This window comes from Canis aureus, chromosome 2 (assembly GCF_053574225.1).
Source record: "Canis aureus isolate CA01 chromosome 2, VMU_Caureus_v.1.0, whole genome shotgun sequence".
Lineage (NCBI taxonomy): Eukaryota > Metazoa > Chordata > Mammalia > Carnivora > Canidae > Canis > Canis aureus.
Window position 1 is genome coordinate 17671494 of NC_135612.1, and position 26749 is coordinate 17698242.

Consider the following 26749-nt stretch of genomic DNA (forward strand, 5'->3'; position numbering starts at 1 on the left):
TGAAATGAAAAAATGAGGTTTTCACCCAGTAAATTTGCTCGAAGTGAAACTTACATTTCTCAATTTGTATTTAGCTGTCAGTCTGTGCACTAAAAACTGGACGAGCTATCAACCTTTTGCATATGTTTTCTATAAATACCTTTTCTTCTCTGCTTTGACTGCCATAGGACTCTGCGGAAGTAGTGGTCTTAAGGGAGCTTACGGCACCGGGGATGCAGCCAATGGCAGTGAGTTCCCACACTAAGTGGCATCTTCAGAAAAGGACGAGCACTCATATTTTATGCAATATGTAACATGATTTACCCAGGGTTGTCAGAAGAGATGAATTTCAGCCAATGCAAGGTAATGAATAGTAATATCTGCTGCATATATTTGACTTATAACCCTTGGCGTTTCGAAACAAAATTCTCCTGAGAATTCATTTTCTACGTCATAAACTTTTCTATTGTTTTTCCTGTTTGGGTTGTCTTTGGCACCAGACTTCCCATGAAAGTATTTTTCAAAATTATAAATGAAGAACTATTTTTTACAATACTCACCTAAGATTTTCTTTCCAGGCAACACTTGAAATAGGAAAGTTAGTAGTATAGAAAATGGCAGGTTTCATGAAGTCAAAACGTAGAGAAGAGAAAAAACCCAACCAGTTGTTTGTCCATGATTATGAGAAATTTGTTATTACAATTTAATGCTCTTTTCCCTCATGAAAGAGTATCTTTTAGAAACACAGAAAAATAATTTTGCTACATTTATTTTTACATATTCAGGATGAAATGTAAAGGCTCAGCTAGCATACAGTTATCCTTTTTTAATTCAAGGTGTAACACTTTCCATTAAATATAAATATAGCTACTTCCCAGATTATCTTCTGTTGATCTAATAGACACTATGTTTTAATGGCTGCAGTTAAAGAAGCTAATGAATGGCTATTTTGCTGTTGTCCCTTGGATGACTGTTACGAGATCATGTGGGTAGTCACACATAGCCTTGCATTTAGTTTACATTTTCTTTCTTTGTCTCTCCACACACAAACACACAAATATTTTTTAGTGGTTCTCACATAATGTTAGTTACAAGTATCCGATTAATGTTTAGCATCATATTACTAATCATATATATTTTAAGATCTGCCATCCATATTTCTGTGCATAAGATTATATATTTTCAGATTAACATCCGTGGAGAGATTTCAATATTGGGTTATATTCATAAAACACAAACTAAGTGAAGGAACACCCCCTACACACAAATATATATATTATTTTGCTAAATACACATACGCTTTCCAAGAGGTATGGACTCCGCCCCTGAAACTGTGCCTGCTTTCTCCCCAGTGATTCTATTCTGAAGTTTCTCCTGGCAGATTCTTTTGAGTTCACAAAGGAAACTTGAAGCTGGCCCCTGTAACAAGGCCCCAGAGACTTTGCATTTGCAGTAGCTCCTTACATCTCAATAATAGAAAACAAGACTTGGGAATAGATATATCTTCTCAATCTTATGAGGACTGTGAAGGCTACTACTTGAATTATTCATTGAACAGGGAATAGGAAGATTATGTGACCACAGCCCACCTTTGCAACTGAACATTTTAACATCATTATAAAAAAACATGTATTACACATCTGTTATGGTGCTGAGCCAGGCACTGTGTACACTGAATTTATGAGAATTACCCTCCATAAATTTCCAGTTAAGACATAACTGAATATCTGTAAGACAGATAATGAACATCTACTTATGTAAATTATATAAATATGTCCATAAATATGTTAACCAGAGGTGAAAACGTACACACTGTATATAATTAAACAACAGTTTTAGGTTTTAGTTTTTGTGTGTTTTTTATATCAGCTTTTCTAGACCAAGAAATAACAGAAAGATTTTAATAGAGGAGGCAGAGACAATAATAAACTTCTGTATTCTCCAATCTTAATCAGTATCCAAGCCCACAAAATTTATATATAATGAGCATAAATTATTTCTAATTCTACCATTGTTACCATGAAAATGTTTTGACATAGGTCACCAAGCTAACTTTGTAAGCTTCCCTAACTGAAGATAAATTGAAAAGGCAAATTAAAAGATCACGCCTGTGCTGACATTCAGGTTGGTGAGTGATTTTGCTCTCCCTATTTAGCTAAGTCATGAAATGCTGTTCTTAGTCAGACTGTAGAAGCTCTATGGCAGATGCATTCCAAGATGATTTTCATATTTTAATAAGGGATTTATTAAAAGCCTAGTAATTAAGCCAGAATATTTTTTACTCACTTACTGTTTGTTTGTCGCTCTTCTGGGCACTGGAGAAATCGAGATGACCAAGGTACAGCTTCTGCTTTCAGTGGGCTCCTAATCTAATAACCAGACAATAAGAATCAATCAAATAAGTGAATAATTATAATAAAATATTCTGCATGCTGTGTTGAGAGAATTCAGAGAACTATTGAGTCCAGAATAAAGATTTCCAAACTGTATCCCACAAGACAATCCAAATTACAGAAATAGAGGGGAAAAAAGTGGAGACTGGGAGAAGAGTGAGCAATGATGGAGACAAGAGGAGTGTTATAGTATGTGTATAGCAAATGCTATTTGCTATATTTAATATAATATTAAATTAATATTAATATATGTTCAGTATTCTAGTAATTTCTAGGGACATCTTATTCTGTATCATTCACATCAAAGAATTCTAGAAAGAGAGGAATTCTGGAAAAAGAGCATATTTCGAGAATGTTGAATAGGCAATAAGAATTTTCCAGAGAGACATAAACTCCAGATACATGAAGGACAATAATCCTCAAGCAGGGTAAATAAAAATAAGCCAATTCCTGGATTCACCATAGTCAAACATATAATGGGGGGGAAAAGATATTATTTTAAAAGCTAGTAAAAAAAAAAAAAAAGGAATTCCCATCAGAGGTACAGTGAAATCTAACAGCAACAGTGAAAGCCATAGTCAGCGGAACATTATATTTAAGTGGAAAACAAGATAAATGAGAAGAGAATTATATGTTCTGAGAAATTATCTTTCAATAACAAGTGCAAAGAAGCTTTAAATAAACAAAAATGGAGAGTTTACTAGTTTCCTCACTAAAGGAAATATTAAAATTTGACTTTAGAAAGAAAGAAAATCAACCTAGAAAAAAATAGTGAACATATGGGTAAATCTAAAATAATGTTAATGGCATCTGTAACAATAATGTCTAATTTAAGAGGTGATATATATTATATACTCCTAGGAGATAAAGGAAGGAGTATTAATAAGCACAAGTTTTAAGTTAGCAGTAATCTCAGCAAGGAAGGAAGAAGTGATTACAGAGAACATACCAAGCCTCAAAGGAATGAGTCCTATTTTATTAAGCTGGTGGTGGGTCCACAGGCATGTGTTTTAGATGTACTATTTGGAAAATCCTAAATACCATATATAAAAAATTTAAACTAGAGTGTCTCATTCTCTAACTACCCATGCTATAAACTAAGTACATTATAGCCTGTAACAATATTATGCGCTTAAATTTTCACACTGTGTTCACTAATGTTATCACATCCCCTTTCCTCAACTATAGGATAAGCCTGCTTTACACTACTACACTGCCAGGTTCAATTATTAGACTCTTGGGCATGAAGGTCCTCAATGAGTAAGTATCATTTGATTTACTTGTCAGATGGTGATATGCAATAACATTAAGGATACAGTTGTCTCAGCTAAACCTCTACAGCATTTTTAACCCAACTTTACATTCTGAAATTTTTAAGCTGTTAATTAACTGTGCTTAGCATTTCTGTTTTGCATATTACTCACCACTTTCTTGCCTAGATTCTGACTTTAATAAACCTTTTCATATAGACAACTCCCATCTCCAGAATGATTATGTCCTGCACAAAACCACATAAGCCCTGAGTAATTAATTTACAGTGGGGCTAAGTACTGCATCAAGTTAGTCTATTCCCTCCAAAGAGCTGTGGGCCCAAGAGCCCTTCAGTTTTACAATTTGTTGAGGTATGACAGACCTTTTAGCTGAGAAAGAAGGAGGAAGGAAGCAAGCAAGCAAGCAAGCAAGCTTTACTAAAATAAATGCATATTTAACAACTACCATAGTTTCCACTTACAGTGTCATTTAAACCACTCTTTAGTGCAAATAGTTTCCTTCCCCTATTTTTTCTCTTTTGAAGGTTTGCAAAATGCTCTCTATTATAACTTCTTGAAATGTTTCTAATAACAGTGATATAAACTTCACTTACTGTGAAGTCCAAGTGAAAAAGACAATATTTATGAATACTTTTTCAAATTTTGTCATATAATAGACTACCATCTCCTCTGGTACACTTACAAAATTCAAAAGTCTCTAAGTGAATATCAATCAAAGATTTTAACTAGACTGACAAAACTATTAATATAGTTTTCAGAAGGGACTTTGACAAGCATCATCTTTGGATACTTAATTTATTGTCCTAGAATTTGGGGAATGTTTTACTTATTTTCTCAGAAGATGTAGATTATACCATTTAAATAATTTCTGAACATGGGAACCTAAATCTATTTATGATCTTTATCACAATATCCCTGTGATATCCTCAGCAAGTCTTCGATACTTCTAGGCCTATTTCTTTATGAACACAGGGAGAATTGTTAAATAAATGTGGCTTTTAATAGATAAACCATACTGTACACACCAAAATAGAATTATTTCAAATATAATAATGCTAGGCTTCTTTTTTGAACTTGTCTTCTAAACACTGAAAAAGAGGAGTCATTGGCTTTTATTATTATTAGTTTTTTATCAATATTTTAATGTGGTTGGGGCATCATAATAACAATTTAAGAATTGTATATAATCATGCTTTCTTGGGTCTGGAGCACGATAAGCAATTAAAAGCAGGCTTGTTTAGCTTCTTATTTGATTTCATCCTAACTGCCATGCAGATAGATAGCTTTTCCTTTAAAGTTGTACCCCCTTTCTCTTCCAAGATGCATCTTACACTTATTATCTGTGCTTTAAATAGGATATATCTGATACGTGAGAATCAATAGTCTATCTCTTTCATGGAATGGATCTTAACTGAAAAATCTGATTTTCAAAAATCTTATTTCTATGACATTAAGCAAGAGCAAAGCTCTAAGGGGCTCATAATAGAATTAGCATAGCATCATTTTGGTCACTACGCAAATTCTACCGGCCAGTTTTCATCACCAAAATTAGTATGTTAATGATGAAACACATACATATGGAGAACTACATGCCTATACATATACACTGGCAGGTTGAAGGACATGCTCAGTAGTACAGTTTCACGGATGCTTGCTAATATACGGAGATAGATGCTGTGCCTGAGTAACTTGTCACTCTCTGTGGTGGTTTCACTTCCTTCAGTGACCAGTGTTAATAGTTTGAAGCTAATGGGAAAAAGAGTTCAGTCATAACATGGACTGATTATTTCCATAGTGACCAGGATCAAAGACTATAGTCCTCAGCCATGACCAGTCATTTCATAAATGCATGCCATACTATTTTAAAATAAGATAGATAAAAGACACAGGGTCTCAAAAAAAAAAAAAAAAGACACAGGGTCTCAATTTAAATGTTCTTTCCTTAAGAAAAATACCTTCTACTTTCCACCCTAGGATAAGATTTCTTTGCTATATATCCACAGCTTTATATTCTTTAGCTTTCATAGCATATATAACACACGATTGCAATTACTTGTTCAATCATTAACTTAAGATTGGATTCTCAATAAGCAGTCTGAGACGGGATACATGACACAACTGATTAAGAGTGGGCTCTCAGAAGAAACACGTATGGGCATGAGGGAGAAAGACAGGGAAGAGGAGGAAGTCAAGCAAGGGTGTAGTTGGGGGTTGAAGTTTACCTTCAGTCTAATCCCACAGGGGAGCTTTGGAACATAAATTGTCCCACAGAATATATGCAGCCTTGAAGAAAGGTTATTACACATCTAGACACCATGTCAGTCAGTCATTGCCTACGGGCTACCTAAAGGCAGTAGAGAGGCAGAGGCTTAATTCCTAGGCATCTCTAAGCAAAATGGTTCCAGTATCCTTTCTATTATGAACTCCAGAGAAGGTTACAGATAGGAGATGTTAGAGCAAAATCCTACCATGGCAGTTGGAGGAAGCACACCAAATGAATAAAATGGTTCCCAGGGGATCTAGGCAGGGCACCAATGAGACTATGACAATTCCCTTCCTTCTTTAAAAGTATAAGTTCGGGCACCTGGGTGGCTCAGTGGCTGAGTGTCTGCCTTTGGCTTAGGGCATGATCCCGGGGTGAGTCCCACAACAGGCTCCCCACAGGGAGCCTGCTTCTCCCTCTGCCTATGTCTCTGCCTCTCTCTCTGTGTCTCTCATGAATAAATAAATAAAAATCTTTAAAAACAAAACAGTATAAGCTCACTAATGACAGAGGCAGTTTCAGTCTTGTTTATGAATGATACCAAGGATGTACTAGTGACTTAAGAAATAATTGTAGTAAGAATAGATAAATAAATGATTTGGTGGAAATATTGGGCAGTTAACAAATCATGTTTCCACCTACTTTGAACACCCTATCATCTTAATGAGAACTGGCACTGCAGGTGGATTGAATACATTGATATTCAGGTATAATATGTGAGTGTAGAGCAAAGCCCATCAGAATAAAATATACATGATACTGTGGTGTCCAGAATTATAACCATGATTTTCCACATAATCATTATTTTCCAGAATCTATTCATACAGTATTTTGGTCAATACATTTCTTTGGTACATGAGTCAGGACATAAAATGATAGCTATTTACCTAGCACATAGTTAAATAGAAGGGCAAACAAATCTAAGAGTCAAGGAATTTTACTAGCTTCTTATCTTAACTCATTAGCAAGCCAAAGAGGTAATGTGGGTTAGTTTATGTGATTATCTATTACTATCCACTATCAATGATTTATGGCATAGGTTTATGTATCTGCAATATTGATGTGAAACATTTTATACTGCTTTTTGTCTGGCTTATGTCATAAACGTTTTAGTTTTTCTGTATGTCCTTCATATTTATAGTAAGAAAGATATGTGCACATGTGTACATTCACATATGAATGCATGTGTAGTCTATCAGATTATTATATGTTGGTAAAATATTTTAGTATGGCATACGTTTCTTGTGTTCTTTGAATTGCTATCATTATTAAAGCTACAATGAACATATTTGAGGATAGTTCTGCTTCAGTTTAATTGAGATAAAATTTGGAATGAAAGTATAATATTTAAGTCTAGCAATTTAATTTCTGTCATATTGCTTTTCAGAAAGTCTGCACTAAATTACTAAATTAATAATAATGAATGAATACAGTAATTTATTTTCAGTATAGCCAGCATTGGATGTTTTGGTTTTGGTTCCTTTGTTTGCTAATTTTACTATGTAAAATAATGTCATAAGAATGCTTTCTTTTACCTTGTTTTGATAAGTCGATTGGCTAATATTTACCTTATTTATCTGTCAATTTTATTGCCCCTTTCATAAACTATCTTATTATTTACCCATTAATTTATTTAGAATTCTGAATATTTCTAACAAATTTGAATATACATTACTATTAACATATTGAGGAAACTATAATCTATTATAGATTTAATTTATTATAGATTTATTGTTTATATCTATAAACAATATTATTATTTTATTTAGACTTCATCTTTTTTGCCAGAAAATTATTATGCACACATACTTTCATAACTTTTAACTAATTCAAAGAAAAATGTTATTCTACCACAGAGCTATTAATTATTCTATTCCATTACTTTCTACTTTTTCTTTTGTTTAAAGCTCATTTTTAACTATTTAATGCACCTGCCATTTATTTTTAAATAATGTAAGATGGAAATAACATTTTTTCACAATTGTTCCAAATATATTTATATAATTCTGTTTTTTTATTATGTTATCATACAATAATAATAGGTATATAATTATTGATATTTCAGGTATCTACCTTCAATTTCACTCAATGGCTAAAACGTTGCACAAATTGTATTTTATGTATTATGTACTAAATAATATGTTTTAATGTTTGATGGAGCAGGTAACTTTTCTATTTAAAAATTTTATATATTTTCTTCTAATAAACATTTTTACAGTTTATTTTTTTTTGAAGAACTGTATTACCAAGTTCAGATTTTTATGTAATTAAATTGGAATGTTTTGGTATACATTAGTTAAAATTTGCATTTTTAGAAATATAAAATAGTCCCCTGAAAAAATAGGTTCTACATCTTTAATTATTCACATTTTCATTTAAGTCTTCCAATGATAAGATTATGTAATTTCCATATAAAGTCTCACCATATATTAAAATTTTCTCAATATTTATTCCTAAATATTTCCTATATTTGTTGCTCTGATGAATCTCTCCTTCTTTAAAATGATATTTTCTAGCTTTGTTAACTGGATCCTAGAAATACAAGAAAACGTATATATTTACATTATGATTAGAAATGTATTAGTTTACGATGGATTTACATGGATGTTTTAAGTGTATAATTTCACATATATAAACACATACATACATATAAATATGCTCCTGGTCAATACTTCTCATTTTCCTTGATATTTGCATTCTCAAGAAACCTAAATGTTTTATTAAGAATTCAGAAGTATTTGTGGATCTAGGGGCAGGCTGGCGGAGGAGCAGGGGCCTCACCCCCCCCCCCCGCCCGCTCCCGGGGCAACCTTCCACCCCCCTGAGCACCCACGAGCTCCACCTGGGAGGTGAGCAGAGAACCGGGAGCTGCAGCGGGAAGGGCCTTCGCCTCTGACGAGGTCGGGGACGGAGAAGGAGAAATGAAACAGCATCGAGGGGGCGGGCCGAGGAGCCGGGCTGGGGGGAGCCTCGGGGGGGAGAGCCCCCCGGATGCCGGGGCTTTAACGATCCGCCGGATTCTTCCCGGAGGGAAAGTGCACAGCGGGGAGATGGGGGGACCCGGGGGGGTGACGCCTCCAGTCCCGGGGTCACCAGGGGAGGAGGGCGCCGGGGGGAGCGCACCCACCCCGCGGGGTCTCGGTGAAGGGCTGGAGCGCGGCCCGGGGCCTCGGGGAGAAGTGGGGGGGCTCCGGGTGGAGGGGGCTGAGCCCCAATCCCTGGGGAGTGCTCTGGATAGATGGGGGCTGAGCCCTGATCCCTAAGGAGAGCTCTGGGTGGAGGGGCTGAGCCCCGATCCCCGGGGGGGCTCCGGGTGGAGAGGGGGCTGAGCCCCAATCCCTGGGGGTGAGGAGGCTGAGCCCCAATCCCTGGGGGGGCTCTGGGTTGAGGGGGTTGAGCCCTGATCTCCCCGGGAGAGGCGGCCCAGAGCAGGTCCAGCGGCACAGGGCTGGGATCCCAGGGCACCCGAAGGGGCAACAGCCGGGATCCTGTGCTCCTCCCAGGGGTGGGCAGAGGTGGGGAGGACCCTTTTGCCTGCGGGTGAGGGGAGGCGGAGGCAGGGAGAGCACCTGAGAGCCAGGACAGTCCACCCGGGTGCCCCTAAGCTCTGCAGAGCAGCACCTCTGCCGCCCTGGAGCACCCAGGCCAGTGCTGACCAGGAGCTACAGTAGTTACTGGGGGAGCTGTCTCCAGACCTGGGGAGTGGCCGCCGCCAGTGTGATTGTTCCTCCATGTTCCACCTCCACCGGGGAGGAGGAGGTGGGGCACCTCCCCAGGTGCACACACCTGAGAATCAGCACGCAGGCCCCTCCCCCAGAGACCTGCTGGAAGGACAGGAGAAGAGCAAGTTCCTGACCAAGCAGCACTGGAAAGCTCCAGGACCAAGGGAAAATCAAGGCAGAATAGTATATAGAACTAGAGGGTCCCTGCCCTTTTTTTTTTTTTTCCTTTTTCCATTACAACTTTTGTATATCAGACTAAAAATTTCCAATATTTTTTCTCTTTTCCCACCTTAACTCCAATTTTTTACCAGCTTTTCATTTTTAAGTTTTTTCCTTTTCGACTTTCAGATTTCTATAATTACATGTCTTAGATATATTTTTCACTTCTGTGTTCCCTTCAACATATTTGATTTAATTTTGAAAGATACGAGATATGGGTTTTTGTTTTGTGTTTTTTGTTTACCCTGCCTCATTTTGTTCTCCAATGGCTGATGTTAATACCTTCTAAAACATGACCAGCATGCACCCAGAACCAAGTGGAATACCGTGCTGGTTCATTCTGTGAGATTATATTGTCTCTTCCTCCCCATTCTGCCCCTCTCTTTTATCTTGTTTATGCTTTGGTGGTCAAAACATATGGGGCTTTCTATAAGTATTGCTGCTTTATATAAATTTGCTTTATATAAATTTGAGCATCTTCTAACATACAGAACAAAATACACTCAGAACCAAGAGGATCACCCTCTAGGACCCCTCAGGTAGACAACATTCTCTCTCCACTACCACTTCTTCACCACCACCATCCCCTAGTTCTCCCCCTATTTTTTCCCGTCTTTTTTCTCTTTTTCATCTTTATTTTTTTCCTTTTATTCTTTTTCTTTTTTCTTCTTCTTTGGGGTTTTTGGCCTTTTATTTACTACTTTGTTATTTTATTTTATTTTTTTTTAATTTGTTTTTCACTTTAGTGGTCTTTTTGTTTTATTTTTTTCAGAGCTTCTTTTTCATTTTCTGGCCTCTGACCTCAACATAATCTTCTAGGGTGGAATTTACTTGGGTCGTGGTTGATATTTTTGACTCCGCTCACTCATACAACTACTCTGCACTGAACAAAATGGCTAGAAGGAAGAACTCACCACAAAAGAAAGAACCAGAAACAGTACTCTCTGCCACAGAGTTACAAAATATGGATTTCAATTCAATGTCAGAAAGCCAATTCCAAAGGACAATTATAAAGCTACTGGTGGCTCTGGAAAAAGGATAAAGGACTCTAGAAACTTTGTTACTACAGAAACAGAATTCAGATCTAATCAGGCTGAAATTAAAAATAAATGAGACGCAATCCAAACTGGATGTCTTATTGCTAGGGTTAATAAGGTGGAAGAAACATGAGTGAAATAGAAGACAAGTTGATGTAAGCTGAGAAAAGAAGAGAAAAACAATTAATAGACCATGAGGAAAGGTTCAGAGAAATAAATGACAGCCTGAGAAGGAAGAATCTATGTATAATTGAGGTTCCAGAAGATGCCAAGAGGGAGAGAGGGCCAGAAAGTGTGTTTGAACAAATCACAGATGAGAACTTCCCTAATTTGGGGAAATAGGCACTCAGATCCAGTAGAAAGAGGTCCCCCCCTTCCAAATAATAAAAAACTTTCAACACCTCGACTTTTCATAGTGAAACTTGCAAATTCCAAAGATAAAGAGAAAATCCTGAAAGGAGCAAAAGACAAGAGATTCTTAACTTATATGGGGAGAAATATCAGATTAACAGCAGACCTCTCCACAGAGACTGGCAGGCCAGAAAGGGCTGGCAGGATATATTCAGGATCCTAAATGAGAAGAACATGCAGCAAAGAATGTTCTATCCAGCAAGGCTCTCATTCAGAATAGAAGGAGAGATAAAGAGCTTCCAAGATAGGCAGAAACTGAAAGAATATGTGACCACCAAACCAGCTCTGCAATAAATATTAAGGGGGACCTGTAAAAGAAAGGGAAGCTCAAAGAAATAATCCACAAAAACAGGGACTGAATAGGTGTTACGATGACACTAAAGTCATATCTTTCAATAGTTACTATGAACGTGAATGGGCTAAATGATCCCATCAAAAGACTCTGGGTATCGGACTGGATAAAAAAGCAAGACCCATCTGTATGGTGTCTACAAGAGACTCATTTTAGATCTAAGGACACCTCCAGCCTGAAAATAAAAGGACCATTTACCATTCAAATGGTCCTCAAAAGAAAGCTGGGGTAGCAGTACTCATATCAGATAAATTAATGTTTATCCCAAAGACTGTAGTAAGAGATGAAGAGAGACACTATATCATACTTAAAGGGGCTATCCCACAAGAAGACCTAACAATCATGAATATGTATGCCCCTAATGTGGGAGCTGCCAAGTATATCAATCAATTAATAATCAAATTAAAGAGATACTTAGATAATAATACACTAATACTGGGAGACTTCAACACAGCACTTTCTGCAAATGACATATTTTCTAAGCACAACATCAACAAAGAAACAAAGACCTTATGATACACTGGACCAGATGGATTTAACAGATATTTACAGAACTTTACATCTAAACGCAACTGAAAACACATTCTTCTGAAGTGCACATGGAACTTTCTCCAGAATAGAGCACATACTGGGTCAAAAATCAGGTCTCAACTGATACCAAAAGATTGGGATTGTCCTCTGCATATTTTCAGACCACAATGCTTTGAAACTAGACCTCAATCACAGGAAGAAATTTGGAAGAAACTCAAACACATAGAGGTTAAAGATCAACCTACTAAAAGATGAATGGGTCAACCAGGAAATTAGAGTAGAACTAAAAAGATTGAGGGAAACTAATGTAAGTGCATATACAACTGCTCAAAATCTTTGGGATACAGCACAAGCAGACCTAACAGGGAAATACATCACAATACAAGCATCCCTCAAAAAATTGGAAAAAGACTCAAATACACAAGCTAACCTTGCACTTAAAGGAACTGGAGAAAGAACAACAAGTAAAACCTACACCAAGCAGAAGAAGGGAGATGATAAAGATTCGAGCAGAACTCAATGAAATAGCGACCAGAAGAACTATAGAAGAGATCAACAAAACCAGGGGTTGGTTCTTTGAAAGAATTAATAAGATAAACCCCTAGCCACCCTTATTAAAAATAAAAGAGAAAAGACTCAATAAAATCATGAATGAAAGAGGAGAGATCACAATCAATACCAAGGAAATACAAATTATCTTAACATATTAGAGCAACTATATGCCAACAAATTAGGCACTTTAGAAGAAATGGATGCATTTCTGGAAAACCACAAATTACCAAAACTGGAACAGGAAGAAATAGAAAACCTGAACAGGCCAATAACCAATGAGGAAATTGAAGCAGTCATCAAAAACCTTCCAAGACACAAAAGTCCAGGGCCAGATGGCTTCCCAGGGGAATTCTATCAAACATTTAAAGAAGAAATAATACCTACTCTACTAAAGCTGTTCTGCAGGACAAAAAGGGATGGAATACTTCCAAACTCATTTTATGAGGCCAGCATCACCCTGATTCCAAAACCAGACAAAGACCCCACCAAAAAGGAGAATTATAGACCAATATCCCTGATGAACACAGATGCAAAAATTCTCAACAAGATACTAGCCAATAGGATCCAACAGTACATGAAGACGATTATTCACCATGACCAAGTACGATTTACCCCCGGGACACAAGGCTGGTTCAACACTCGTAAAACAATCAACGTGATAGATCATATCAATAAGAGAAAAACCAAGAACCATATGATCCTCTCATTAGATGCAGAGAAAGCATTTGACAAAATACAGCATCCATTCCTGATCAAAACTCTTCAGAGTGTAGGGATAGAGGGAACATTCCTTAACATCTTAAAAGCCATCTACGAAAAGCCCACAGCAAATATCATTCTCAATGGGAAAAACCTGAGAGCCTTTCCCCTGAGATCAGCAACAGGACAGGGATTTCTACTCTCACCACTGCTATTCAACATAGTCCTAGAAGTCCTAGCCTCAGCAATCAGGCAACAAAAAGAAATAAAAGGCATTCATATTGGCAAAGAAGTCAAACGCTCCCTCTTTGCCGATGACATGATACTGTACATAGAACACCCAAAAGACTCCACCCCAAGATTGCTAGAACTCATACAGCAATTCGGCAGTGTGGCAGGATACAAAATAAATGCCCAGAAATCAGTGGCATTTCTATACACTAGCAATGAGACTGAAGAAAGAGAAATTAAGGAGTCAATCCCATTTACAATTGCACCCAAAAGCATAAGATACCTAGGAATAAACCAAATCAAAGAGGTATAGGATCTATACCTTAAAAACTACAGAACACTTCCGAAAGAAATTAAGACACAAAGAGATGGAAAAATATTCCATGCTCATGGATTGGAAAAATAAATATTGTGAAAATGTCTATGCTACCCAGAGCAATTTACACGTTCCATGCAATCCCTATAAAAATACCATGGGCTTTCTTCAGAGAGTTGGAACAAATAATCTTAAGATTTGTGTGGAATCAGAAAAGACCCCAAATAGCCAGGGGAATATTGAAAAAGAAAACGAGAGCCAGGGGCATCACAATGCCGGATTTCAGGTTGTACTACAAAGCTGTGATCATCAAGACAGTGTGTCACTGGCACAAAGACAGACACATAGATCTGTGGAACAGAATAGAGAACCCAGAAATGGGCCCTCAACTCTATGGTCAACTAATATTTGACAAAGCAGGAAAGACTATCCACTGGAAAAAGGGCAGTCTCTTCAATAAATGGTGTTGGGAAAATTGGACGGCCACGTGCAGAAGAATGAAACTAGAGCATTCTCTTACACCACACACAAAGATAAACTCAAAATGGATGAAAGATCTAAATGTGAGACAAGAATCCATCAAAATCCTAGAGGATAACACAGGCAACACCCTTTTTGACCTTGGCCACAGCAACTTCTTGCAAGATACATCTATGAAGGCAAAGGAAACAAAAGCAAAAATGAACTATTGGGAGTTAATCAGGATAAAAAGCTTCTGCATAGCAAAAGAAACAGTCAACAAAACTAAAAGACAACCTACAGAATGGGAGAAGAGATTTGCAAATGACCTATCAGATAAAGGGCTAGTATCCAAGATCTATAAAGAACTTATTAAATTCAACATCCAGGAAACAATCCAATCATGAAATGGGCAAAAGACAAAAACAGAAATTTCACCAAAGAAAACAGACATGGCCAACAAGCCCATGAGAAATGCTCCGTATCACTTGCCATCAGGGAAATACAAATCCAAACCACAATGAGATACCACTTCATACCAGTGAGAATGGTGAAAATTAACAATTCAGGAAACAAATGATGTTGGAGAGGATGTGGAGAAAGGGGAACCCTCTTGCACTGTTGGTAGGAATATGAACTGGTGCAGCCACTCTGGAAAACAGTGTGGAGGTTCCTCAAGAGTTAAAAATAAAGCTACCCTGCAACCCAGCAATTGCACTACTGGGGATTTACCCCAAAGATACAGATGCAGGGCAGCTGGTGTGGCTCAGCGGTTTAGCGCCATCTTCAGCCCAGGGCCTGATCCTGGAGACCCAGAATTGAGTCCTGTGTCGGGCTCCCTGCTTCTCCCTCTGCCTGTGTCTCTGTCTGTCTGTCTCTCTCTCTCTGTGTCTCTCATGAATAAATAAATAAAATCTTTTTTTAAAAAAATATACAAAAAAATTTTTTAAAAAATATACAGCTGCAGTGAAACGCCGGGACACCTGCACCTCGATGTTTATAGCAGCAATGTCCACAATAGCCAAACTGTGGAAGAAGCCTTGATGTCCATTGACAGATGAATGGATTAAGAAGATGTAGCCTATATATACAATGGAATGTTACTCAGCCATCAGAGAAGATGCATACCCATTCTTTGCTCTGACGTGGATGAAAGTGGAGAGTATCATGCTGAGTGAAGTAAGTCAATGAGAGGACAATCATCACATGGTTTCACTCATATGGGGAATATAATAGTGAAAGGGATTATAAGGGAAAGGAGGGGAACTGAATGGGAAAAATTAGAGAGGGTGACAAAACATGAGAGACCTCTAACTCTGGGAAACGAACAAAGTGTAGTGGAAGGGGAGGTGGGTGGGGGTTGGGGTGGGGGTGACTAGCACTGAGGAGGGCACTTGATGGGATGAGCACTGCGTGTTATATGTTGGCAAATCGAACTTCAATAAAAAAAAATATGGAACCCCAATTAAACGTAGGTTTTTCTTCCTCAGGCTGTCGTTTATTTCCCTTAATCTATCTTCATGGTCTTTGGAGCCTCGGTGTCCAACGAAAGATGAATGGATAAAGAAGATGTGGTTTATGTATACAATGGAATATTACTCAGCTATTAGAAATGACAAATACCCACCATTTGCTTCAACGTGGATGGAACTGGAGGGTATTATGCTGAGTGAAGTAAGTCAGTCGGAGAAGGACAAACATTATATGTTCTCATTCATTTGGGGAATATAAATAATAGTGAAAGGGAAAATAAGGGAAGGGAGAAGAAATGTGTGGGAAATATCAGAAAGGGAGACAGAGCGTAAAGACTGCTAACTCTGGGAAACGAACTAGGGGTGGTAGAAGGGGAGGAGGGCGGGGGGTGGGAGTGAATGGGTGACGGGCACTGGGTGTTATTCTGTATGTTAGTAAATTGAACACCAATAAAAAAAAAATATGGAAGTATTATTCCTGACTTTTAAATTAATCCATTCTCAGAATATCTGGGTGGCTCAGCAGTTGAGTGTCTTCCTTTGGCTCAGGGTGTGAACCCGGAGTCCCAGGATCGAGTCCCACATTGGGCTCCCTGCATGGAGCCCGCTTCTCCCTCTGCCTGTGTCTCTGCCTCTCTTGCTCTGTGTCTCTATTCTATTAAAAATGCATACACTTGACTCTGAAAACCATAAAACATTGATGAACGATAATGAAGATAACACAAATAGAAAGTATATTCCATGCTCATGGAATGAAAAAATTAATATTATTAAAATGTCTATGCCACCAAAAGTGATCCTCAGATTCAATGCCACCCCTGTCAAACTACCAATGACATTTTTCACAGAACTAGGAATAATAATACTAAAATCTGTATGGAACCAAATAACCCAAGCAATCTTGAGAAAGAAGAACGAAGCTGGAGGTATCACAAACCATATTTCAAGGTATACTACAAAGCTGTAGTAATCAAAACAGCATGGTACTGGCACATGACACAGAGATCAATAGAACAGAATAGAGAGCTCAGAAACCTATACTTCCATGGTCAATTAATCTACAACAAAGGAGGCAAGAATATGCACTGGGAAAAAGTCTCTTCAATAAATGGTGCTGAGAAAACTGGACAGCTACATGCAAAAGAATGAAGCTGAATCATTTTCTTACGCCATACAAAAAAAATAAACTCAAAACAGATTAAAGACCTAAATGTGAAATCTAAAACCATAAACCCCCTGAAAGAAAACACAGGCAGGAATTTATTTGGCACAGGCTGTAGAATCATTTTTCTAGATATATCTCCTCAGGCAAAAGAAACACAAACAAAAATAGGCTATTAGGATTACAGCAAAATAAAAAGCTTTTGCACAGTGAAGAAAACAAACAAATCAACAAAACAAAAAGGCAACCTATTGAATGAGAGAGATATTTGCAAATGATATATCCAATAGGAAGTTAAAATCCAAAATATATAAAGAACTTATATATCACCCAATAATGATGATGATGATGATGATACTCTGATTAAAAATGGGCAAAGGACAAAAAGACATTTTTTCCAAAGAAGACATAAAGATGGCAAACAAGCATATTAAAAGATGTTCAACATCATTCATCATCCGGAAAATACAAATCAAAACCAGAATGATATACCACCTCATACCTGTCAGAATGGCTATAATAAAAAGACAAGAACAAGTGTAGGTGAAAATGTAAAGAAAAGAAAACCTGCATGCACTGTTGTTAGGAATGTAAATTGATGCAGCCATTGTGGAGAACAGTATGGAGACTTTTCAAAAAATTTTAAAAGAAACATTATATGATCCAGTAATTAGACTACTGGGTATTTAGCCAAAGAAAGCAAAAACACTAATTTGAAAGGATATATGCACCCCTAGGTTCACTGAAGCATTATTTACAAGGGCATCTGGGTGGCTCAGTCAATTAAATGTTCAATTCTTGATTTTGGCTCAGGTCATGATCTCAGAGTCATGAGATTAAGCCCTGGCTCAGGCTCCATGCCCTTGGGTTCTCTCTCTCCTTCTCCTTCCACCCCTCCCTTCTCACTCGAGCTCTCCTTCTCTCTTTCTAATAATAGTAAAAAAAATATATGTATGGACAACACAAGATGTGGTAGATATATAGATCTATACACACATACATACACACTAGAATATTAGCCCTAAAAGAATATTAGCCCTAAAAGAATAGTAAAAAAAATATATGTATGGACAACACAAGATGTGGTAGATATATAGATCTATACACACATACATACACACTAGAATATTAGCCCTAAATAAAATCTTCCATTTGCAACAACATGGATGGACCTAGAATACATTATGCTAAGTGAAATAAGTCAGAGAAAGACAAATACCCTATAATTTCACTTATATTAGAATCTAAAAAAGGAAAAAAAAACAGAACAAATGAATAAACAAACAGAAATCAGAAGAAGACCTATAAATTCATAAATAAAGTGATGGTTTCCAAACAAGAAGGGGATATAGGATCAACAAAATGAGTGAAGGAGAGTGGAAGATAGAGGCTTCCTGTTATGTAATGGATAAGTCATGGGGATAAAAGGTACAGGATAGGAAATATAGTCGATGGTATTGTAACAACATCACAAGGTGACAGATGGTAGCTGTACTTGTGGTGCATCCAGCATAACGTATAGACTTGTGGAATTACTAGGCTGTATACCTGAAATTAATGTGACATTATGTGAACCACACTTCAACTTTTAAAAAATGTACATATCTGTACACTCAGACATGCATATATGCACATAGAGTGTACATAAATGTTGCTATTGATTGTAATACTGGTTTCCTATTTAGCAAGGAAGGGTGCTTTTATTTTCTAATGCAAAATGCATTCATTAGGGTCTGATTTTAAACTGTAGTAAATACTGTAGACATCTACTAAATCACTGCATATTATTTTCTTATTTAACTTGTTGATGTAGTAGTGTTATGTTAAATTTTTTTTGGATTTCAAAGAGTAAAAAAAATCTCCTACTTGTTAATGGAGTAGTATTCATTGGTATAGCAACAGAACTCAAATTCTTAGTACTGTGTATAATTGTCAATCCAACTTTATCAGTGAGAGTGAGTTTTTGGTTTTATCATTAAGTGGGATAAGGAAGCATTGATGCAGGGTGAGAAACTAGACACTTTTAGAAGTTATTTTAAAGAAATACAAGAAATTATCCCAAAAGGCAAACATCACACATAAGCATTCTTCCTAGGGGCATGTCCTATGAAAAAATGGCCATATTATAGTTGTGTTAAATTTTAACAGAGGATGAATATAACCATCAGAAGTATTTTCAAGTAACCATCTCTGTAACTGCTGACAATGAGCAACAGGCAAGTGAGCCCTTTATTTTATTTTATTTTATTTTGCTATGGTTTCTTTTTTTTTTAATTTTTTAAAATTTTTTATTGGAGTTCAATTTGCCAACAAATAGCATAACACTCAGTGCTCATCCCATCAAGTGCCCCCCTCAGTGCCCGTCACCCAGTCACCCCAACTCCCCGCCCACCTCCCTTTCCACTACCCTTTGTTCATTTCCCAGAGTTAGGTGTCTCTCATGTTTTGTCACCCTCACTGATATTTTCACTCATTTTCTCTCCTTTCCCTTTATTCCCTTTCACTAATTTTTATATTCCCCAAATGAATGAGACCATATAATGTTTGTCCTTTTCCAATTGACTTATTGGCAGTGAGCCCTTTAAAAGCAGAGTGCTCTTTTACTTGTTGTTTCAAATAAACCAAAGAATGCTTTTGCAATCTGGCATTTTATTTACAATTTTATTTTATTTTAATTCTCCTGCTTGGGGAACTACTTGAAGTAGCACATTCTTTATATAATAAATTATAGTTCTTATCTGCATAAAGACTGAATTATAGATTAATCTCTATTGGAAAACATAAAAAGAAAAATATTCTGAATTTTCCTAAAATGTGTGACCTGCCTCTGAACCCTTGCAAGTAAAGCACTCCTCATTTTGTCAATGTCTTAAACTCCTATTTCACCTTTGACACATGTTTTTAATATAAAATCATTCTTGATTCTAGCTGCCATCTTGCAGGGAGTGTTCCCCTCCTCGCTCAACTATATGTTTCTGGTAGATGTAATGGAAATATATAGGTTTAAGAACTGAAGAAAAAACAACAGAAATTCAAATCTTAAATCTGTTACTTACTAACTACGGGAGACTGAAGGATTCCCTGAAGAATTTCATTTTCTCTTTTGCTAACTGGCTACTGTCCCTTCCCTGACAGGGTCAGTTTGAGTCTTTTATGAAAGAATGTGTGTTAAATCTCAACAAAATTAGTTCATTGTCGCTATATTCTAATACTTTTAATGTTTGTATTTATATTCATCATAAAATTCTTCTCCTGTTATAATGTTTCGTCAGTCTACTTGAGGTCAAGGACTATGTTTTATTCATCCTTGTATCTCATGTTTGACTCAATGAGTCTGGGAAATCAATTACTGTGCTCCAACCTCTGGGAATCAGAAAGACCAGAAAGTGCTTGCCCAGTTAATTCTTAAAACTCGTTTATATATTTGTCAAGAGTGCCCCCTGTGGTGCTTGCACCTACTGTGTATTACTCCAAATACACAGGCATTAGTACCGCACTAAGTGCTTGTTGATAGCGCTTGCATGAAAATAAATTGATTCTGTTGCCTCATTCCACTTGGCAAAATACATAATGGATATTTTCTATGACCTACTTATACAAAGCTTTTATTCCTGTGTGTCTGATATCTATTTAATGTCACCGCTGGTCTGGACAGTGGCTCTCAACAATGTGACTTTGAGAAAGCTCCAGGAACCTCAACTCTCGGCAAATCCATGTGGAGCTGTGATACACAGGTGAAAAGTTTGAAATTGAGTCATTTCCTATCTAGAAAATGGGGCACATGGAGTACACTCCAGGGGCATGAATCCATACCAGGAGGATCACCCGCACAGTCCGGGTTGCTGCTGCTGCTGCTTTGGAAGGTTTTTGCTCTGGGACAGTCCCAGGATTTCTAGGAAACATTTATGTCTTGGTCCCTCTGCTACTTCCAGTCTTTTGTCACTTTTCACAGCCACTAACAAAATGGCTCTACGACTTTGAAATCTCTAATAAGAGCTATGCCAGGTTAAAAGCATTTCCCTGAATACTTACATGGCAGGGGAGTTATCATGATCACAAAAGTAGTTTTCCCAAGGTAAGGCTCATCCACTGCACTCTGAATGTCTTGACCCCTGTGATTTCCCCCAAACATGGGAAATTTGACTGCATGATTTGTGGTAGTAGGAGACTGCCATTATACTTCCCCCTGAAAAAGACAAAACAAAATGAAAAAGCATTTCCTTGAGGCAGATACAGACAAACGGTCCTTGGGCTTTATTTCAAAGTTGAGAAGATTAGGTTGAAAGGAAACCAATAATTGGGTATCGTAGGTAACCAAATCATTAGAAGAAATCCACAATTTCCACAGAGCACTAAACAATCCCTCTCTGGATGAAGATGGCAATACTAGGAGAAGAGAAAGGGTAAGTAGTGACTCATGTAATGCTGATACTATTTTGACTTGTTACAGCTGTTAATACTAGTGTTTCTAATGGATAATCAAAGCATTAAGACATTAAAACACATTAATAATTGTAAAAAAAAAATGGAACTCTGCTTCTGTAATTTTCTGCCTGCTTTAGAGTCAATCTGTTGTTATCCATATCACTTAAACTATCTCTGTTTGTTTTGTCCACAACCTGCAGCAACCATACCATGGTTTTATCCCACAGATAACAATCCTTCTAAATGACAAGAAGCTATATGGCATTAAGATCATACAAATCCACTATAAAAGGGTCAATATATTTTCTCTCCCTCTGTCTTTCTGTCTCTCTGTCTTTCTGTCTCTCTATCTCTCTCTCACACACACACAGGCGTGCATTCCTTCACATATACTCATATTTTTTCCTTCTTTCTTCTTAGGAAAAAATGATAGGTATTAAACAAGGATTAACTTACATTTTTTTAAAAGGGCAATGGAAATCTATTTGCAAGTCTGAAGTGCATTTTCATTATACCTAGAATTCTTTACACTATTTCCAAGAGGATATTGTCCCAAGAGCACATTCTGCAAAAGCATGGAATTTTTATTATTCTTTTTAAAATATTCTCTCAAATAATTTTCTGTCAAATTATGTTAAATGTTTTATTTATAAATATTACTTTATAGCATAATTGTTTAGTAAGTACCCCGTCTAGCATTCCACTATGTAAAGGAAATAATGATTTTACTTACCAAAATTAATGCTAACCAAATTAATTATGTAGTCCCTAATTATGCTTTAAAATATTGGTATCAATCCCTGCTAGAAAATACAGACATTTTCTGCTTTTCCTCAATTCATCAGTTAATGTTAAGTAAGCGTCAGTAATATATTTCTTTGGCTTTCAAATAAGTAGCCACCTACTCAGTGCACTAGCTGGGGAGAAATAATTTAAAACTCTTGTGAGGCTGAAGTAGAAAACTGTAAAAATCAGCATAGATCTTCTTAAAATGGAAAATACGAATTCAATTTACAAAGTAGGAACTCACAAATTGGCAAGAATGTCTATCATAAGTCATCTATCACAAATTAATCAGGACCAACCAGATGCTATCTTTAATAGTATGGAATAATGGGAAGAATTTAATCACTTTCCTACAACAATTATATAATTAATTTCCTCTCCTGACCTTTCAGTTGTTAGACCCTCATTGATGAAATCTTCCTAAAATAATCCTAATAAAAATTATATTTACGCAGGGAGCTCTGAAAAAGATCCCAATAGTCACAGCTGAAACCATCTGAGGAAAAATAAATAAATAACAATATTAGGTTTTAACAAAGACTAAGACAATTATCCATGAGTTGGTATTGATTTTATTTTTTTTAATTTCATACTTAGAATTTTTATGCAATAGTATTGACTTTTTCTCTTCATATACAGTTCAGCACATTTTAACATATATGTATGGATTTGTTTAACCACTACCACCGAGATACACAGAAGAGTTCCAGGATACCCACAGAACTCTCTCGTGTTATCCTTTATGCTCAATTCCTTTCCTGACCCTACATTTGTCAATCACTCACCTGTTCTATATAGTTTTTTTTTTCTTTTCAAATGTCATACAAAAGGAACCATATGGTATATAACCTTCTAAAACTGGCTTTTCTCGCTCTGCTTAATACCTTGCATATATGAGCAGTTTGCTCTTTTTTGTGGCTGATTAGTATCCCATTGTATAGATATGCACAGTTCATTTATCCATTCACCCACTGAAGGACATTTGGGTTCATTCCAAATTTGTTTTGTTTCATTTTTGCAAATATGACTACAACTGTTATAAACATTTTTGTATAGATACTTGTTTAAACACTGGTTTTCAATTCTCAAGGCTAAATACCCAGGAGTGGGATTGCTGGGTCATATGCTAAGTCTGTGTTTAACTTTATAAAAAAACTGTGAAAATGTTTTCAGAGTGACTGGCTAGGCCATTTTGCATTCCCACCAATAATTTATGATCTCCACTTTGCGTGCTTGCCAGCCCTTAATATAGTATTTCTGTTTTAATGTAGTCATTCTAATACATGTGTGTAGTGGTATCTTACCATGATTTTAACCTGCATTTCCCTAAAGGCTAACCAGGTCGCACATATTCTTGTGCATCTTTTGGCCTGTTCAATTCCGTTGACCAATTTTAAATGCACTGTTTCTCTGATTATGGAATTTTGAGAGTTCTTAAGATATTCTTAAAATATTTCATTTGTGGGATATGTAATTTGCAAATATTTTTACACAGTCTATAGTTTGTTTTCATTTTCTTAAGGTCTCTTTCTCAGAGAAAGTTTTTAAATTTTGATAGAAAAATAAATAAATAAATTTTGATAGAGGGTAATTTATCTTTTTCTTTTATGTATCACGCTTTCAGTGTCATATTTAAGACTTTGTCTACCACCTGGCCACATAGATTTTCTCTTACATTTTCCTCTAAAAGTTTTATAGTTTTATGTTTTATGTTTAGAGCTATGTTCCACTTTGAGTGAATTTTTGTATGTGAAGTGTAAGGTTTAGGCTAAAGTTCATTTTTTTTCTTCTGTTCCTTGCATCCAATGTCTTACTCTCTTGATCACTGTAGCTTTATATTGTTGGGGTTTTTTTAATATTTTATTTATTTATCTGACAGAGAGAGAGCAAGTAGGCAGAGAAGCAGGCAGAGGGAGAGGGAGAAGCAAGTAATAGGATTCCTCCAAGTATATTTTTCTTATCAGACTGATATAATAAATATATAATAAATATTTGAATAAGTATATGCAGAAGAAATACATTTTTCTTATGGTAGTACTGGAAATAATATAGCAGTAATGAGAAAAAAATCATAAAATCACCACTAGATCACCACAGTAATAACTTCAATAGGCAATATCTGCTGATGAATACGAATATTTTCAGTTGGCAAAACCTTAAGAAGAAACAGGATAGTCACATGGCCTCTAGGTATCTTCTCAAAATTATATGTGTTACTAAAATTTATTTTATTTTATTTATTTATAAATGGGAGGCAGAGACATAGAGAGAGGGAGAAGCAGGCTCCCTGTGGGGAACCTGATTCAGGACTTGATCCCAGGACCCCAGGATCACGACCTGAGCCAAAGGCAGATGCTCAACCACTAAGCCACCCAGGTGCCCCACTAAAATGGTTTTAACACATATTTTCAAATTCTTTGATACTCCTCCCTGATGGAGGTGGAGCTTAATTCTCCTCCTCTGGAGTATGAGCTAGATTTAATGACTCACTTATAACAAATAGAGTATGCAAAGGTAAAAATCGTAATTATATGCTGGAGAAACCTGGCAGACAGCACTTTAACCAAGTGATCATGGTTAGCATCATCAGTAATAAATCATGCTGATATTGGGTGCTTTGAGATGCTGCAGTGAAAAGGACACATCGCGTCTGTGGTATACTTTCCAATAATGCATAACCTCAATCTAATCATGAGAAAACATCAGACAAACCCAATGGCTATAAAATACAGACCAGTACTCCTCAAAAGTGTCAAGGTCATGGGGGAAAAGAAAAGACTGAGGGATTGCTGCAAACTGGACAGGACTGTAGAGACATGAAGACTAATACAGCATGATATTCTGCACTAACTCCAGGGAATGTGAAACCAGCGAAAGAAAATGGAAAAAACACATAAAGTCTATACTTTGGGTAATACTATTGTATCAATGTTACTTTCTCAGTTTTGCTAAATATACCATGATTATGTAAGTTGCTGAGATTTGGGGATTTGTGAAGGGTGTAATGAAGCCTCAGGACTTCTTTGCAACTCTTCTATAAATCTAACTTATTTCAAAACAAAAAGTCCAAAAAAAGTTTCCCTTTGCTGAGTGATAAATACGACAGTATTAACAACCAAAAAACTAATATTATTGTTATTTGTATCTTCTACTAAAGGAGCTGATCATAATCCTAAAAGACTCTTTCACTCACTAAAAACTTGTATTTTTTTCATTAATTTAGTAATAACTAGTAGCGAATAGGAAGTCCACGCTGAATATATGCTCTGCTGTTAGGAACTGTACTGTATACTCTTGGAAGGCTATCTGGGTTTTTTTGCTGATATTTTCTTAGTCTTTCTTTCCTTTGATAAAAATACTTTCAGGGAACCTCTCTTCCCTGCTCTCAGTTCATTGGGTTTTGGATGGGGCTGTTTTAGGGTAGGTGTAGAGTTCAAGACTGGACCTTCAAAGTATCCCAAAAGCCTGGCACTAGTAATGGATTCCAGTTTGAATACTTTGTTTTTGATGGCTCAATCAGGGCTAATGCTGGGACAGCTTTTGAGTGCCTGGAAAACAACTATCTCTCATTGCACTGAACTTTTTTATTTATATAATCTTAATCACGGAGCTCTTGGAACCCCCAAGATGGAGATGAAATCAACACAAAGGAAAGTAGAGCCAAGAGATGAGGAGAATGAGAAAGAAAAATACCCGATCCTGATGACATTATTTAAGCTACTTGATTTAGTTATGTCTAATGACTGTTATTCTGGAAAACTGAACCCAGATTTTTCCTTTTTTTCTTTGAGACACTAAAGTCTTTAATCCATATCTTGTAATTTGGGGTGGGTGAATAATTAGGAGAGAGCCCAAGACACATACTCTGGTAAAGGACAATGCTACCAATCAATGCTATAAAATTATTAAATGACTATGGGTCTAATATTCAATAACTAGAGAGAATATATTGAATAGCATCTAGAAATAAGCCTGAAAAGACTTAGGGAGTTCAAAATCAAGAATTTTAACAATCGCTATAGGATATATAGACAAACTTTGTTTATATTTCTAGAGCTAAGTTAAAGAAGAAGCTACAGAAATAGAGGACTGTATAGAAGTAAGGCTTCAAGCAAATAAACTCATGCCTCTGTACTTGTACGTCTACCTATCTACTCAGTAGAAACTTCATGGATTAAGAAAAGTGTGTATATCCCATCTGCCTTCTTGTGCAATCTATGCCTTCAGTTCCATACGATTCCCCCAATTGATCTACAATATTTTGCTGAGTGTATAACTCACAATTTAAAGTGTAAAAAGAATGGACTGATTCCATTCTTATTCAATTTTATGGCATACTCAAAAGGAAAACCGTCCTTTTGAGAAAAGATCTCCAAATGGAGGATATAGTATTACCAGGCCTTTGAAAACCATTATTGGGTATAAGATTACATACATAGCATGCAGGTGACTTGATTTTATAATCAAGA

At 36.5% G+C, this 26749-nt stretch overlaps 1 long non-coding RNA gene and 1 other non-coding gene across 16 annotated transcripts in view; one reads left to right on the top strand and one right to left on the bottom strand.

The window, feature by feature from the left end:
• The window catches only part of LOC144293771 (uncharacterized), a 583355-nt gene that overhangs the window by 223047 nt on the left and 333559 nt on the right, over positions 1-26749 (bottom strand). For all 15 annotated transcript variants that reach the window (XR_013361068.1, XR_013361104.1, XR_013361085.1 and 12 more), the window contains 2 exons: positions 21102-21255; positions 2270-2348 (listed from right to left, as the gene is read on the bottom strand). This is a non-coding gene — a long non-coding RNA (uncharacterized LOC144293771). The remainder of the gene's footprint in view (positions 1-2269; positions 2349-21101; positions 21256-26749) is intronic.
• LOC144303791 (U1 spliceosomal RNA) lies at positions 21094-21258 on the top strand. Its single transcript, XR_013370768.1, has one exon. It is a non-coding gene; the product is annotated as a U1 spliceosomal RNA (small nuclear RNA).